Source organism: Carcharhinus amblyrhynchos, chromosome 3, assembly GCF_965287045.1.
Source record: "Carcharhinus amblyrhynchos chromosome 3, sCarAmb.v2.hapA, whole genome shotgun sequence".
NCBI lineage: Eukaryota > Metazoa > Chordata > Chondrichthyes > Carcharhiniformes > Carcharhinidae > Carcharhinus > Carcharhinus amblyrhynchos.
This window is the reverse complement of record NC_137326.1, coordinates 32,483,718-32,502,083: the sequence shown is the minus strand read 5'-3', so window position 1 is coordinate 32,502,083 and position 18,366 is coordinate 32,483,718. Positions and strand designations below refer to the sequence as shown.

General features: G+C 41.4%; 1 protein-coding gene across 5 annotated transcripts in view; it reads left to right on the top strand.

Annotated features, from left to right (window-relative positions):
* Positions 1-18,366, top strand: part of fhit (fragile histidine triad diadenosine triphosphatase) — a 1,046,244-nt gene that overhangs the window by 702,911 nt on the left and 324,967 nt on the right. The window lies entirely within an intron of this gene.

Sequence of the window (18,366 nt, the reverse complement as noted above, 5' to 3'; positions counted from 1 at the left end):
CCAGCATTTTCCAGAATCCAGTATGTTTTCCTCAGGGATTTTACTTTCTTCAGAGAGACTTTTATATTCAGACAGATCATAGCTTGCAAATTCCAACCATTCTTTTGAACAGTTCACAAGTACATCATTTTCATTCATGCAGTCTTTCAAAGAGCACAATATATTATGCTTTATTTCTTCACAAAGCTACATAGCTATTAAAATACTTGAAGTGGCACTGGAAGGTAATTTATGTGACTGCTTTTATGAATTTATTGGTACTTGATTGATTAAAGAATGATTGAATCACTTCATTTCTCAGTTTTTTATTCATAAATCAGAACTTAATAGAATCATGCATATATTTTGCTAATAATATTAACAGTGTCAATTGTCAGAAAACTAAAGTAGAATTTGACTGTGATCATTTTTCGATGAATGATATTAGGAGAAATAAAGCAAGAACGTGCTTTACAAGGGGCTGCTTCATATCCATAGCGCACCTCCCTCACTGTTACACAGCAGATTTATATTGAACTATTCACTTTTAAAGTGCCCTCACTATTGTAATAGGGTGAAAGGTGTAGATAACGTGCATATAGTACATGAATGAAAAAACAATTGATGTGTTTTTGTTGGTGCTGGTTAAAGACCTAGACACTAGGAGAATGCTCCATTCCTTTCTAAACAGCATTTACAGATCTTTAACATCTAAAAAATTGTTTTCAAGTTTCTCCTGGAAAACAATCCCTCTTCTGCAGCACTTTCTCGATAAGGCACTGAAGTGTCAGCTGAAGGGAAAGACTCATGTCTTGCAATGGGTTTCACTTTACATCCCCTGGCTCAAGCAAGGACTTCTACAAAATAACCTAAGTAGACAATGGCATATGCATGTTACATAAGAACATAAGAACATAAGAAATAGGAGCAGGAGTAGGCCATCTGGCCCTTCGAGCCTGCCCCGCCATTCAATAAGATCATGGCTGATCTGTCGTGGCTCAGTTCCACTTTCCCGCCCTCTCCCCATAACCCTTAATCCCCTCTCTTATCAAAAACCCATCAACCCGCTTCTTAAAAATATTTAGCGAGGTAGCCTCCACCACTTCAACGGGCAGAGAATTCCAGAGATTCACCACCCTTTGAGTGAAGAAGTTCCTCCTCAACTCCGTTCTGAACCGCCCCCCCTTTATCTTGAGGCTGTGCCCCCTAGTCCTACTGTCTTTTTTGAGCGGGAAGAGTCTTTCCACCTCTATCCTATCCATCCCATTCATCATCTTATACGTCTCAATGAGATCTCCCCTCATTCTTCTAAACTCTAACGAGTACAAGCCTAGTTTATTCAGCCTCTCCTCATAGCTCAACCCCCTCAACTCCGGTATCAGCCTAGTAAACCTCCTCTGCACTCCCTCCAAGGCCAAAATATCCTTGCGCAGGTGCGGCGCCCAAAACTGCACACAGTACTCCAGCTGCGGCCTCACCAATGCCCTATACAGCTGCAGCAAGACCTCCCTACTTTTATATTCAATCCCCCTCGCTATGAAGGCCAGCATCCCATTCGCCTTCCTGACCACCTGCTGCACCTGCAGGCTGGGTTTTTGCGACTCATGCACAAGGACCCCGAGGTCCCTCTGCACCGTCGCCTGCTGCAGTTTTTCGCCCCGTAAGTAATAGTCCTTCCTACCATTCTTCCTACCAAAGTGGACCACCTCACACTTGCCAACATTAAATTCCATTTGCCATTTCCTGGCCCATTCGCCCAGCCTATCTAGATCCTTCTGCAGACTCTCCACACCCTCCGCACAATTTGCCTTTCCCCCAATCTTGGTACCTTTTGTATTTCATGAATTATATCTTAGTTATTCATAGTCATGGACTTCTTTTGCCAGTAAAAGATTCCCTTCACTTTAAAAGCTTCCATTTTGATAACCTAGCTTAGAATCTAGAAGATTCGGGATTCCTTGGCAGGTGGCTGGAAAGTCATGAATATACTTATTGTATGGAAATCCTGTTGTGACTATTCCCAAAGCAGATTTAAACATTTGCTTCAGCCAGCTACTGCTCAATAATGTTGGTGGTTGTATCTACAAAGCAATAATTATTATGGAGCTAGTTCAAATAACAAAGCAGCAGCAACAAGAAATTGTAATTATAGCAGCTTAAAAATGATAAATGTTCCAATTTCATTATAAAACAAAATTTGACTCCAGGCCCCATCAGGAGATGTTAGGATAGATGACAAAAAATGTGATTAATTACGTAGGCTTTGAGTAGTGTCTAAAAGGACGAAAGAGAGGTGGCAAGATTGAGGGAGAGAATTTCAGAGTTTATGGGGGTGATCTTATGAAAAAATTCCGAAGTCCAGAATGACCATGAAAATGGGAGACCTTTGGATCCATTTTTTTGGGCAAATCTGCAACCTTATGCACTTAAAGCAGAAAAAATCCTCAAAATTTTCATCAGTTATGGAGGGGAGAGGGGGCTTAAATCACCTGAAAGTTGACTGAGAGCAGCAGAGGGTGCCATCGCACAGATCTATCTGCTTTGAGCATCAGAGGGACCTGTCACTCAGCCTCTGATGCTCTTAGCCGGCCTCCATGGCCTTAACACAGCACACTCCCAGCTACCACAAGGCCCACGGCCTATTGCAACCACGCCCCCACTGCCCAGACAGATTGACTCTTGCGGCTCATCCCCACCCAGACCAATTCCCCTTCCCTTTCCCACACCTTCTCTGTGTGGCCAGAGGACCCCTTTTTATCCCTAAATGCTATCTACAAAACCTCGTTTGAAGACCCTGCCAAAATATCATCTGTCCTTACTGCACTTAATTAATATTGCGACACCATCTGACTTGAAGATCCAATACCCCAGAATATTATGTTGCCAGTCCAGCCCTTCCCCGAACAACATCTCTGTGATGGCAACAATATCACAATTTTACATGTTAATCCACACTGTTAATTCATCAGTCTTAATATTCTGAGCATTAAAGTAGAGGCCATCCAACCTCGCCTAACTCCTTTGGAACTCAACATAGCTGACCATTGAGTTGCCTACATTCTTCTCAATGTATGAACAGAATTGCTCACATGGCACTACATTGAAGTTGAGTAATCCCTGGCGCCCTGGTATTTATTTATCCATGTTGTGGAGATGCCGGCACTGGACTGGGATAGGTGCAGTAAGAAGTCTCACAACATCAGGTTAGAGTCCATTAGGTTTATTTGGTAGCACAAGCTTTTGGAGCACTGCCCCTTCATCAGGTGAGTGGGAGTTCTGTTCACAAACAGGACATATATAGACACAAACTCAATTTACAAAATAATGGTTGGAATGCAAGTCATTACATGTAATCAGGTCTTAAAGGTACAGACAATGTGAGTGGAGGAAGTGTTAAGCACAGGTTAAAGAGATGTGTATTGTCTCCAGACAGGATAGTTAGTGAGATTTTGCAAGTCCAGATAAGTCATGGGCGTTACAGATAGTGTGACATGAACCCAAGATCCTGGTTGAGGCCGTCCTCAGAACTGCTGAGCAGAGACTGATAGCCAAGTTCCGCACTATGTGTTGTTGTGTGTCGTGAAGGCCACCTTGGAGAACTCTTACCCAAAGATCAGAGGCTGAATGCGAATGACTGCTGAAGTGTTCCCCAACAGAAAGAGAACACTCTTGCCTGGTGATTAAGCTAGCTCTGCAGCATTGAAGCTAGCTCCACAGGCATTCAGGCAAAATCTCTGCAGAATTAACTGTGATACACTGCACACTGTGCCAGATGGCTGGAAAGCATCTCTCTGCTAGGCCCTATTTTCTCAAATCCCCAGTGGCCACCCTTCCAAGGGAGGACTGTGAAGAACTGAAGCTCTCCTTGATGTGCAGCCACATTGACTGGGAGGAGCTTGCTACGAATCATTCAAAATGACGACAACTTGTCCACAAATCTGCATCATGCTTTCAGTCCCAATACCTCAATGATGAGGCAGAGCGATGGCAGTGAAACAAAGGAAGCAAATCCTGTACTCTGGATCTCATTACTTTGTGAGGTATTCTGTCCCACACACTGAAAGATCTGTGAGTTGAGAATCAGATTGTTTAGGCACATGAAGACCACCCCCGAAATGAAGGACAGCCGATGACAGAGGCAATTCCAGGTAAGCTCTGATCAGATCAGGTCCTGGATAATATGACGCAGGACTAGGGATACTACAAGAGATGTAGGGATGTATGTGAGAAACTAACTTCTATTCCTATTATGTCTTACTGGATTGTGCAGAAGCATCTCAGATAATGGGTTATTTTGAAGTCCAGAGATTAGTAGTTCACTTGCAGGCTCTTTGGGTTCTCCTGAGGATAGAAAAGACATAATTTCAATCAGGATTTTTTTCTTTTCTATTGTTTGCTGCAACTTTGATTGAGTTACATGAAATAATACTCAAAGATATCTTCTTTAAAAAGTTCTAGTTCTGAAAGAATCCCCCAAACTCAAAGAAACTGATGCAGAGAACAAAACGGAACTGAACATAATCTTTTGTTTCAATGTTTGTAACAAGTACCATCCTTTAAAGAACCAAGTGTTAAAATGAATTCAATCCTAAATCATAAATGGATTATTCATGCATCCATTTTCTATGGGGTAGGCTGACTTTTGGAAGTTTAGTTGACCAAATGAAAAGAAAATTTGCTGTGGAACCCAATTACTGTAAATTAGTATATTACATCAAGGCTGCAGCACAACCTTCCTTTGCTTGACATTTCTCATTACTGTGAGGTAAGGCACATCACCTTGTGTCCTTAATTTTCCAGCCAATCCTCACTTGTCCTGGTTCAGCTTCATGCTGCCACTGAAACTGCAGATAATTAGAGGCAATTAACTGAAGTGCAATACCTGACACTGCAGGTGATGATAGATGGATCCATTGGTGATTTTTATTCAGCATGATGTTTGGCTTTATTGTCATTCTGAAAATGTATTGAATGATTTTACTCAGTAAAATTTTACACAATAATTGACAGATACAACTAATTGTGTACCTCCCCTTTGCAGCAGAGAGAGCCAAATGTCATCAGGCTGTGAACTGCCTGCTCTTTGTCATTGTCATCGGCTGTCCCTCAATTCAAGCTTAACATCTAGTCAGGATTGTGAGTTTCTGCCTTGATTTTCATGTGACTGACAAGGCTAATTCTCAACCAGCAGATCTTTGGACACGTAGGACAGGATGTTGCACAATCTTGTGAGATCCAGAATGGAGGATTTGCTTCCTTTTCTTTTGCTCACTCTTTCCTCACTGCCACTTCATTAAACTGTTGTGACTCAAAGAATGATGCAACTCAATGAACAAATTGTTGCCATTTGGAACAACTGTTGGTAAGTTCCTTCCACTCATCAGTATCAATTCTGCTGCGTTTCAAGGCGAGCTGCAGAACTTAATTGAGGGGTTTCCTTTGTCTTCCCTTGGAATGGTAACCATTTGAGAGGTGAGAAAAGAAGGCCTGATAGAAGAGATGTTTTTGGCCATTCAGACACAATCCAGTCCATCAAAGTTTACTTTGTAGTTTTGCCTGAATGCTTGTTTAAGAAAGACACTAGAATTTGATTGATAGTCCTCTCATTGAATCTAGAAGCATTGATTATGGAATTTCTCTGGAGCTTTTAAGTGTCGCTGTTACACAGGGCCTCTCTGCAGTACAGAGATGTAGTGACAGCAGCTATTCTGTGCATTAGGACTTTTGTTAACTTGAGGAAGTATTTGTTATCAATGTCACAGTTATGCACCTTGTAGAAAGCTGAGCTGGGTGCAGCTGAACTTGATCTCTTCAATTGTTGTCATCTGAGAAAATTGGCTCCAAAGGCAATATCTCTCCTTCCAGAATCTCTCCTTCAACGTATACAGAAAGTGGAATTTTTGACTGACTAGATATGGGTTGATATATGAGTTTTGTTTTGGCAACATTCAAAGATAGGCTGAGCTTCTGTATTCTGAATTGAAGAGTCAACATCTGTGGATGGTATCTACATGGTCTTTAGTCAAGCATTTGACAAGGTCCTTCATGGCAGACTGGTGCAAAAGGTTAAATCACAAGGGATCAAGGGTGAACAGCTAGATGGATTCGCAACTGGCTTGGCCATAGAATTCAGAGGGTAGGGGTGGAAGGGTATTTTTCTGAATGGAGACCTGTAATTAGTGGTGTTCCACAGAGATCAGTGCTGGGACCTCTGTTGTTTGTAATATATATAAATGACTTGGAAGAAAATGTAGCTGGTCTGATTAGTGGATGATACTAACATTGTTGGAGTTGCAGATAGTGATAAAGATTGTCAGAGAACACAGCAGGATATAGATAACCTGGAAAATTGGGTGGAGATATGGCAGATGGAATTTAATCTGGGCAAATGCAAGGTGCTGAATTTTTGTAGGTCCAATTCATGTGGGAGCTGTAAAATAAATGGTGGAACTATCAGGAGTATAGATGCACAGAGAGATCTGGGAGTAGAGGTCCACAGATCCTTAAAATGGCAGAACAGGTGGAAAAGATGGTGAAGGAAACGTAAGGTATGCTTGCCTTCATTGACCAGGGCAGTGAGTACAAAAGTTGGCAAGTTATGTTAACAGTTATATTAAATGTTGGTTAAGCCACATTTGGAATACTGTGTCCAATTCTAGTCACCACACTACCAGAAGGACACGGAGGCTGTGGAGGGAGCACAGAAAAGATTGACCAGGATGTTGCCTGGAAGGGGGGTAGTATTAGCGATGAGGAGAGATTGAATAAACCGGGATTGTTCTCCCTGGAAAGACAGAAACTGAGGGGCAACCTGATAGAAGTTTATAAAATTATGAGGGGCAAAGATGAGGTGAATGGTTGGACGCTTTTTCCCAGGGCAAAAATGACAATTACAAGAGGGCACAAGTTCAAGATAAGGGAAGAAAGGTTCAGTGGAGATGTGTGGACTAAGTTTTTTACACAGAGGGTGGTGGGGAGCTGGAATGCATAGCAAAGTGAGGTGGTTGAGGCAGACACGTTAGTGATATTTAAGACCTATCTGGACAGACACATAAACTGGCCGGAAATAGAGGGATACAAGCAGTTGGTCTTGATAGGACAAGTGATTGGCGCAGGCTTGGTGAGCCAAAGGGCCTATTCCTGTTCTGTACTATTCTTTGTTGTTCTATCAAGAATGATTTGCAAATCTGGTGCAGAGAGGGCAAGGACAATGTGGTCATCTGTAAACTTTTCTCATGTATGTCAGTGGTGGACAGTTTTGTTTTGACATGGAGGCAACAAAACTGAAGAGTTTTTTTCATTTAGATGGTAAATTATGGATCCCGAAGAAACTGAGAACCTATAGAAGGGAATTTAAATTTCCAGGTAAGATCTTAAGACCATAAAAAGGAATAGGAGTAGGTCATTCTGCTCCACCAAATAATAGAATCATGGTTAATTCGACTTTCCTTATGTCCGCTTTCATGTCCTTTGCCCGTAACCCTTGATTCCCCTACTGATCACGAATCTATCTATCTCAGCCTTAAGTGTACACAAGGGCTCTACCTCCACAGCTCCCTGTGCCACAGAATTCCAAACACTCACAATTCTCAGAGAAGAAATTCCTCCTCATCTCAGTCTTAAATTGAAGTCCCTTTATTCTGAGACCATGCCGTCTGGCCCAAGACTCTCCCTTGAAAGGAAAGATCCAATTGAGGCTGTCCTCTTGTGTGCAGAACTTGGCTATCAGTTTCTGCTCGGCAATTCTGCACTGTCGTGTGTCGTGAAGGCCGCCTTGGAGAACGCTTAGCTGAAGATCAGAGGCTGAATGCCTGTGATTGCTGGAATGTTCCCCAGCAGGAAGAGAACACTCTTGCCTGGTGATTGTCGAGCGGTATTCATTCATCCGTTGTCATAGTGTCTGCATGGTCTCCCCAAATTACCATTCCTCGGGACATCCTTTCTGGAGACAATACACATCTCTTTAATGTGTGCTTAACCCTCTCTCCACTCACATTGTCTGTACCTTTAAGACTTGATTACCTGTAAAGACCCGCATTATAACCATTATATTGTAAATTGAGTCCGGTCCCCAGGACCGGATGGAATGCATCCGAGGGTTCTGAAAGAAATGGCGGAGGTGATAGTGGATGCCTTGGTGGTTATTTTCCAGACGTCGCTGGATTCCGGGGAAGTGCCAGAAGATTGGAAAACGGCTAATGTTACGCTGTTGTTTTAGAAGGGTGCCAGGCAAAAGGCAGGGAATTATAGGCCAGTTAGTTTAACGTCTGTTGTAGGTAAAATGTTAGAATCCGTCATCAAGGAGGAAATAGCGAGGCATCTTGAGGGGAATTGCTTGATAGAGCAGACGCAGCACAGTTTGGTTAAAGGGAAGTCGTGTCTGACAAATTTACTGGAGTTCTATGAGGATGTGTCTAGGGCGGTGGATAGAGGAGAGCCGGTGGATGTGGTCTTTCTTGATTTTCAGAAGGCGTTTGACAAGGTACCTCACAAGAGGTTATTGCAGAAGGTCAGGGGACATGGAGTTGGGGGTAGGGTGTTAGCGTGGATAGAGGATTGGTTGTCAAATAGGAGGCAGAGAGTGGGGGTCAATGGGTGCTATTCGGATTGGCGGTTGGTGACTAGTGGAGTGCCCCAGGGGTCAGTGCTGGGGCCTCAGCTATTTAGCATTTATATAGATGATCTGGAGGAGGGAACCGAGTGTATGGTGTCGAAATTTGCTGATGACACCAAGATTGGTGGAATGGCAAATTGTGCGGAGGGTGTGGAGAGTCTACAGAAGGATCTAGATAGGCTGGGCGAATGGGCCAGGAAATGGCAAATGGAATTTAATGTTGGCAAGTGCGAGGTGGTCCACTTTGGTAGGAATAATGGTAGGAAGGATTATTACTTACGTGGCGAAAAACTGCAGCATGCGACGGCGCAGAGGGACTTCGGGGTCCTTGTGCATGAATCGCAAAAACCCAGCTTGCAGGTGCAGCAGGTGGTCAGGAAGGCAAATGGGATGCTGGCCTTCATAGCGAGGGGGATTGAATATAAAAGTAGGGAGGTCTTGCTGCGGCTGTATAGGGCATTGGTGAGGCCGCAGCTGGAGTACTGTGTGCAGTTTTGGGCGCCGTACTTACGCAAGGATATTTTGGCCTTGGAGGGAGTGCAGAGGAGGTTTACTAGGCTGATGCCGGAGTTGAGGGGGTTGAGCTATGAGGAGAGGCTGAATAGATTAGGCTTGTACTCGTTAGAGTTTAGAAGAATGAGGGGAGATCTCATTGAGACGTATAAGATGATGAATGGGATGGATAGGATAGAGGTGGAGAGGCTCTTCCCGCTCAGAAAGGACAGTAGGACTAGGGGGCACAGCCTCAAGATAAAGGGGGGGCGGTTTAGAACGGAGTTGAGGAAGAATTTCTTCACTCAAAGGGTGGTGAATCTCTGGAATTCTCTGCCCGTTGAAGTGGTGGAGGCTACCTCGCTAAATATTTTTAAGACGCGGGTTGATGGGTTTTTGATAAGAGAGGGGATTAAGGGTTATGGGGAGAGGGCAGGAATGTGGAACTGAGCCACGACAGATCAGCCATGATCTTATTGAATGGCGGGGCAGGCTCGAAGGGCTAGATGGCCTCCTCCTGCTCCTATTTCTTATGTTCTTATGTTCTTATATGCCCTGTTTGTGAACACAACTCCCACTCACCTAATGAAGGGGCAGTGTTCTGAAAGCTTGTGCTATCAAATAAACCTGATGGAATTTAATCTGGTGTTGTGAGACTTCTTACTGTATTTATTTATCCCTCTATCAACGTCACATTGCTGTATGTGAGAGCTTGCAGTGTGCAAATTCATTGCTGGGATTCCTACATTACAAAAGAGATAACTCTTCAACTAGGTTCATTGACTATAATTTGCATTAAGATGCTTTTCCTTGTACAGTTTTTCCTCTGGAAACACAATCTCATTCTTTCAGCTGATTGATCCCTTTTGTTACAACACATCTTAGATGGTGGCAATGTGCCTCAGCAATCTTTCTGTGATCTTCATCAACCTTGGCTAACAAAATTAGTTTCACCTTGTTGCTTTGCCTGACCTTTAACTTTCTCTCAAACACTGGCCCTTGGAAATGTTATGGACATGGGGCAAAGGAAATCAATGTTGCCAAAGGGAGAGTTCTTTTAGAGAACCAACACATGAATGACGAACCAAAATTTCTCTTCCTCCCGTGCTGCCCCACTGCCATTCCACTACTGGATTCTAGGATTTTTTGTTGAGAAGTAAATCAACTGTTTCATTAATTCTTGGTGAAATCCATCCCATACAAAGGAGCTACATTTAACCAGTTCATTTAATTAAGATGCCTTGAAGATTTAAAAGACTGACAAATAAGAATATTACCATTATTATTTATTTCAAAATGTTTTATTTTTACCAATCCTTAACTCTGTCTCTATCCTGCAGTCCATTGTGAATCGGAACCTGGTCTTCCCGTGGGTGTGATCTAGAGGCTATTTCCCAAAATGTATTAATATTACCAATGTCAAAATATAGACAATGTCATCCTAATCTCATTCGTAAACATAAAATGAGTATAAGTGGGCACAGTGCAATGTAAGTAATCCGGGCCCAAGATAATGCCAAATGCATCTGCACATTTCTTCTTTGAATGTTATGAAATTTAAATTTCAACCCATTTAGCCATCATTAGAGCAGACCAGGTATCTTTAGGAATCAGCAATCAGGGAAGCTTTTCAATTTTAAGTTTTCCTTCTACTTCTCCTCATTTAAAGATCTGAAAAATTACTTGGTATCCTGCTGCACCTGACAATCAGTTGCAATTCTGAGAGACACACCTCCTCCTCACACCCGATAAACATAATCAAAGATTATACTCATTTCAGAATCTTTGTGAACCAAGATTCATTTGGGTGGAGAGTTTTCAATAGGCAGTTAAAAGACCAACGACATTTGGGAGTATTGTAGTCGTGCATGTAACAACACTTATGCCCAAAATTCCACCATCTCATAATTTGGCTGCTTATGTGAAAACAACATAGCAGTGATTTATTTTTATCCATTTACAAGATGTGGGCATCGCTGACTAGGCCAATATTTATTGCCCGTTGCTGGTTGCCCTTGAGACATTGGTGAGTTGCCTTCTTGAATTACCCTGAGGTATAGGTACACTCACAATGCTGTTAGGGAAGGAATTATAAGATTTTGACCTAGTGACAGTGAAGGAACAGTGATAAGGGATGGCACGGTGGCACAGTGGTTAACTGCTGCCTCATAGCACCAAGCACTCGGATTCAATTCTGGCCTTGGGTGACTGTGTGGAGTTTGCACTTTCACCCTGTGTCTGTGTGGGTTTCCTCCAGGTGCTCTGATTTCCTCCCACAGTCCAAAGATGTGCAGGTTAAATAGATTGGCCAGGGTAAAATTGCCCCTTAGTGTCCCAAGATGCGTAGGTTAGGTGAATTAGCCATGTCTGGGGTTATGGGATAGAGTAGCCTGGGTAAGATGCTCTGGCAGAGAGTCAGTATAGACCCCATGGCAATAAATACTGGCCTAGTCAGCGATGCCCACATCTTGTAAATGGATAAAAATAAATCACTGCTATGTTGTTTTCACATAAGCAGCCAGATTAAGAGATGGTGGAATTTTGGGCATAAGTGTTGTTACATGCACGACTACAATACTCCCAAATGTCATTGGTCTTTTAACTGCCTATTGAAAACTCTCCACCCAAATGAATCTTGGTTCACAAAGATTCTGAAATGAGTTTAATCTTTGACTGGGGATTCTTTGATACATTTCCAAGTCAGGATGGTGACTGGCTTGGAGGTAAAGGGGGCCAGTAGCCATTCTAATAATCAGATTACGGAAAGAGTGGAAAGATTCAGTTTAACATTGAAATCATACGCACTGCTAACATTGAGTAAGTGCCTAAGGGCACAAACTGCAGCCTGTTAGTTCTCAGGTAGAAACTTCACAGGTGTCAACCCTCACAGATTGTAAGACTGTGTGAAGCTGTTCTTTAATTCATTCAGCCAAATGCTCCAAAGATAACATAGGGAGGCAACATTGTTCACTGCTTTAACATAGGGTTTGTTCATCCATCAAACCTCCCTGGCCTGTGAGAATTCATCAAGCACCAGGGGCCTTGGACATGGGGAGGAAAATTGATATCTCCAAGTCAGATGTAAGTTATGTTAAGGACAAATTGTAACCAGAGGAATATCAGCCCAGATAGTATATTTAAGCCATTATACTGATTGGATATTATAATCAAATAGATGTGCATATGTTGTGATTGGTTCACAGCATTTGTAGCTTATGCATGTTGTAAACCTAATCAATATTTGTGAGTGGACATAGATAACTTCTATACAAAGGCATGTCTCTGATTGGCATATGCTAATTACCTGTAATTGAATCTGGAAGTATACCTGATTGTGTAATTCTGTAACTGTACTCTGGATTGTACCAGCAGGTGCATACTGGATCTTGTAATCAAAGGCTGACGTATCAAAGCTCTGAAATTCTTTGTCTGGTCACTTAAGAGGAACAGGATCAGTAAGCAGCTGATCATCACAACAGCACAAGAGAGGGGATCTTCCAGGTAATGAGGTTCCCAGGCATCTTGTCCTGCTGAATGGGGATGATTGTGCATTTTGATGGTGCTGCCTAAGAATCCTTTGTGAGTTCCTGCAGTGCATCTTGTACTTTGTATACACATCCGCCACTCCCAACATTTACGTGGTCCTCAACTCCCAGAATTTAAAGTCACGTGGACTGCTTTTATCATAGCCCTACCTGCTGCCATTTCTGGTGCTGCAGTCACTAGAGAACTGCCAGCCAATCTGATTGGCTGACAGCTCTCTGGGTCAGAACTTCTTTCTGCCTCCAGCCAATTAATATTCATTGAAGTGCGAAATGGCTGCAGAGCAACTAGCTTGGGCGGGAATGTGTTTACCACTAACTCTTCAAATGGCAAGAAGGAAAACTTCAATCCCTGAAGTATCCTGGCCCTGTTCTTGGAACAAAAGTTTGAAGAATTTTTTTAGCCCTGAATCAAGAAGGAGAATAAAGCCAAAAGATTTGTATTGGAAACATCCATGGCATCAATCAAATTGAATGAACCTGCCAACCAAACAAAACCCTTTTCTCATGTAGTGTAAGTTGTTGTTGTTCTTAAATTTTCCATTCTTGCATCTGTCCTGAATGAAAATCTTCAACAATGTGTCTCTTGTTTCAGCAACACACAATTTGCTGAATCACTGTAGCGAGAAACTGGAGGCATAATTGTTAGCTGGAAAAATGTATTTTAGGAACACTTGCATTTTAAGAACACATGTATTTTAAGAATTGGCTTTTCATTCTACTAGAAGAAGAAGGATACAACTAAACAATTCACGACATTCGGCTACAAATTGACGTTACTCCTTGCCTACTGAGCCCTTATTCAATTTTCTGCTTTTCAGTTGAAAGCAGGGCAGTAATATGGAACTCAAAACAGTTAAAAATGTCACTGTGCATGTTCACTTCACCCCAGAATGTATTGCAAAATGTTAGACTTGCGTCATAAGTTACATCATTACATCAGAAGGTGGTGGAAGCGGGATCACTGAATATTCCCAAGATGCATGTAGGGAGATTCTTGTCAGACAAGGGAATCAAAGGTTATTGGGGGTATGTGTAATTTGAAACACAAACAGTTCAGCCATGGTCTTATTGAGTGATGGAGCAAGTTCGAGGGGCCAAATAGCCCACTTCTGCTCCTATTTTGTATGTATGTTCATTGCGGAGAATTCTGGGCTATATAATTAAAACCTTTATCAGGCATGAACCAGATCCAAAACAGTGAACAGAACCCACCACACTATACTATTCCAGATTTCCATTGCTTAAGTAGGACCAGTAGTTATTGTTGGGATAGGCTTGGCTGACATTGGCTGATTTCCAAAGTACATGACAACCAGCATGTTACACGTTTCCCCTTTCTGTTGGTTTTGGCAATGGGCAGGAAAGGGTTAGGACTGTTTTATGAATTTTTGATTGTTAAAGTAATCTAATTATGCTGTACACAACTTCTTCACAAGAAAATATTGCTGTTAGTTTCGTTGCCTGTCTGTACACTATAGCCCCTGTCATGCATCAAGGAAATTGTGTCCGATGTGGTCCATTGCTGATGGGTTCTGTTTAATAGCTTTTTGGATAATTGGTGAATGTTTGTCACGTACTAGTAGAAATTACTCTGAAGGTTATTTGAGCTGCCGTGTATACTGTACTCAGATATGGATATAGAACCAGTCTCTAACAAGACCCTCAATGAAAACAATAGGTTTTACATGCTTATAATTTCTATATGTTTTGCTTATTTAGCTCATTTCAAAGCCTTTGGCTTTTCCAACTTTATAGATTTAACTGTGACTACCATCATTTAAAACACTGAGTCACACCATCAGCTTACTGGTCTATGCAGCACAAATATTTTTTGACAGTAAAGGATAGGAGAAAGCCCATGAGAGGAAAAGTGAAAAAGATGAAGAGTTAAAGCAAAAAGAATTTGTGTATTAAAATATTTTATCACTTCTGCACTTTATAGATTTGTATTTTTGTGTATTTTAAGACAAAATAAAATGAAAATGACTTGGATGTCAATAACATATTGTAGGGATTTGATATCTAACTCAATGTGATCCAAAGTATAAAAGGAATAAAATTTGATTTAAAAAATCTTAATCATGAAAGTTTGTAGCATGTCAGGAAACTGTTCAGCCCATCATATTTGTACTAGATCTTCACCAAAACAAATCAAAATGTATCCTGGACCTTATATACCCCACTACTTGAATACAAATAAAATATGAATATATATATAAACATATAGTCCAACAGAGTACTACGATTTCAAAAAAGTCAAAATTAATTTCTGCTCAATCAGTTTTGTTACTTGTGCAGCAAATTGTGACTGAACCAGAGGTGATTTGACCTTAATTTGCAAGTGTTAAATCAATATCTCATGAACAGCCCAATTCAAAATCATAAAGATTTTGGCCTCTGAATCTGCAGTTAAAAATAGCAAATGTAGTTTTAAAGAAGAACCTCATAATGTTGGACTTGCAATCAAAACGACAGATGGGGATTGAGAGATTCGTTAAGGCTGTGTCCCTTTTTAATGCATTATAAAAAGGGAGCAATATTTTCTGGCAGATCTACCTTGAATGAGTGACTAAATAAGTTGTGCTCCAGTTTGTTCTCAAGCCAACATTTCTCAGTATGAAGTATTTCAATGAATTGAAGATAAAGAGCAGAGTAAAACTGTAGATCATCACATTACTGAGACTAATTATTATTAATATAACCACTCCATAAAGGATAAGACTTCAACTGAGATTTGTTACATAGAGATCTATGTAATAAATATTCTATTTGATACTCTAATTATTACATAGAGTATGATGCAGCTCACCAAGCTTAATAACAAGATGACTAATTACCTTCAAATAAATTACGGCATCTTTTACTTGCAAAGGGGCAAATTTTTGTTCCAGAGTTGGAAGTTCATTGTCAGGAAAATTCAGGACTCCACATGGCATAGTGGTTAGCACTGCTGCCTCAGAGCACCAAGGACTCAGGTTCGATTCTCGGCTTGGGTCACTGGCTGTGTAAAGTCTGCATGTTCTCCTTGTGATTGTGTGAATTTCTTCCGGATGCTCTGGTTTCCTTCCACAATCTGAAAGACGTGCTGATTAGTGCATTGGCCATGTTAAATTACCTGAACAGGTGCCAGAGTGTGGCGACGAGGGGATTTTCACAGTAACGTCATTGCAGTGTTAATGTAAGTCTACTTATGACACTAATAAGTAAACTTTAAACAATTTGCGAAAAAGTGCAGGACAGTTGGATTTTTGTTCTGGCATGTTTTGGTATTCAGGAGGAGGCCACATGGGTTAACTGGTGTCAGACCCACCGCATAATGTGGTGGCAGCCATTTGCCAAGCTGAATGTTTTAAAAGGCCCACATTGGTGCTCTGGGATTTTATCCTAGCTGTGAAAGAAAAAACAACCCCTAGTTGCCATCCGTCATCCCCAACACACTCCCCATGCTGCGTCAATTCTAATTCGTCCTGCCTCATGGCCCTCCACCCATCACTCCCAAGGGCCCTCATACTCTCATTGCTAAGCCCCCAATGACCCAGCAGAGTCCCTATGCCAATTTAGTGCTGACTTATGCCAACTCATGCTCTACAACACCATTCTTGCCCTTGCGTCCTTCATGCAAGTATCCATCTTAAGCAGACCTCAGGAGTCATGCTAAAATGAAATAAAATGAAGTTCTGAGGTTCTATTGATTACTTCACTACTTAAAAAGCCACAGTCATTGACAGAAACCCATTCATTACATTTAAATTCTGCAACTAATTAATCACTTATGAAAACAAACATTTCATTCAAGGACATAATCACTTATTAAAAATGCATTTGTATTTATGACCTCACCTCAAAACCTTCGTAATAATTTGGAGCTGTCAGTCAAACTGAATTTACAGATCTTCACTGGGATAATGACAGATTATAGAATCAGTCCTGCAGTACTGTTTATGTCAACAGACATACTGAAATTGCAAGTAACTGAAGCAGGCTGTTTCTTTTTAATTTAAAGACGTTGTGATTTAAATGCCTTAACAGCATCATAGTTCCAATGCATTTATCCATTTCCTACACACATCCATGTCTACTTTTAATAACATCAAAGGATAGTTTACCTATTGACCATTTCAGAATCCTTACATCAATCCTTGCATCCTATCCTTACATCTCCAAAGGGTAACTTTATTGCAACTTTATAAGACCCTTGTCAGGCTTCATTTGGAGTACTGTGCGCAGTTCTGGTCGCCTCACTATAGGAAAGACGTAGAAGCTATTGAAAGGGTACAGAGGAGATTTACAAGGATGTTGCCTGGACTGGGAGGCATGCCTTATGAAGTTAGGTTGAGGGAGCTGGGTCTCTTTCCCCTGGAGAGACGAAGGTTGAGAGGCGACCTGATAGAAGTTTATAAAATGTTGAGAGGAATAGATAGGGTGGATTCTCAGAGGCTATTTCCCCGGGTTGAAATGGTCGCTACGAGAGGACACAGATTTAAGGTGCGGGGAGGAAAGTACAGAAGTGATGTTAGGGGTAAGTTTTTCACTCAGAGGGTGGTGAGTGAATGGAATCGGCTGCCATCAGTGGTGGTGGAGGCGAACTCGCTGGGGTCTTTTAAAAGACTTCTGGATGAGTATATGGGGTTTTATGGGATTGGGGGTTATAGATAGGTCTATAGATTGGTAAGTGTTGATGTGATCGGCGCAACTCGTGGGCCGAAGGGCCTGTTTGTGCTGTAGTGTTCTATGTTCTATGTTCTATGTATACCACCTCTCCAAATAGCTCTAGCCACTTTAGGCCTTTTGCTCAAATATCTAAAGCCCACAGATCATGGTTTGAACATCCTACTTATAAAAATTGCCTCTGTTTGAAGACATTTTTATAGCATCTATGAACCACGGAGGTGCAAACTAAAACCTGATCCTGTTCCCCCACACGATCTCCACCGTCCCTATGAAAATTTGGACCAAAGAGTAGAATTGGAGTTTGTGGGCAAGTTTGATTCAATTTTTAGTATGATTATGGCTTCAGCAAGTGGCACATTCTTGTTATTGAATAATGTGACATGATCTCAAGTGTAGTTTTGGAACATGATGCAAGTTTCAGTGTTATCTATACTGGCATTATCTCTTCAGTTTATTGTGCCAGTCAGTGGATTAGCATATTCTGCATGAATGGCTACATACTTTCAGCAATAAACCACATGGTACAGGTTAAGGATTATGTAAATTAGACTTTACCAACTGTGACATTGTTGCTCAAAATTTCAATGTGTGGTGCTGGATTTGGGAACTTAAGTTGAAAGCCTCACAAATTCTGCTGATATGAAGGAGATTTGGATGAAAGGAAAGCAGGGGAGTTATCAAAATCTATTTTGTTCCTGAAGGAATAAACACAATTTTTTCCAAGAGAACTAACTGTTCCAGCAAAGCTGGGAATGTTTTTTGCTGCCATTATAATAACATAATATCAGAATATAGTATTTCCCTGAGTTGACTTGAAAATTTGATTTTGATTTGATTTGATTTATTATTGTCATATTATTAGCATACAGTGAAAAGTATGATTTCTTGCATGCTATACAGACGAAACATGCCGTTCATCAAGAAGAAGACAAGAGAGTGTAGAATGTAGTGTCACAGTCATAGCTAGAGTGTAGAGAACAATGAACTTAATGCAAGGTAGGTCCATTCAAAAGTCTGACAGCAGCAGGAAGAAGCTGTCGCTGTTCTTGAGTCGGTTGGTACGTG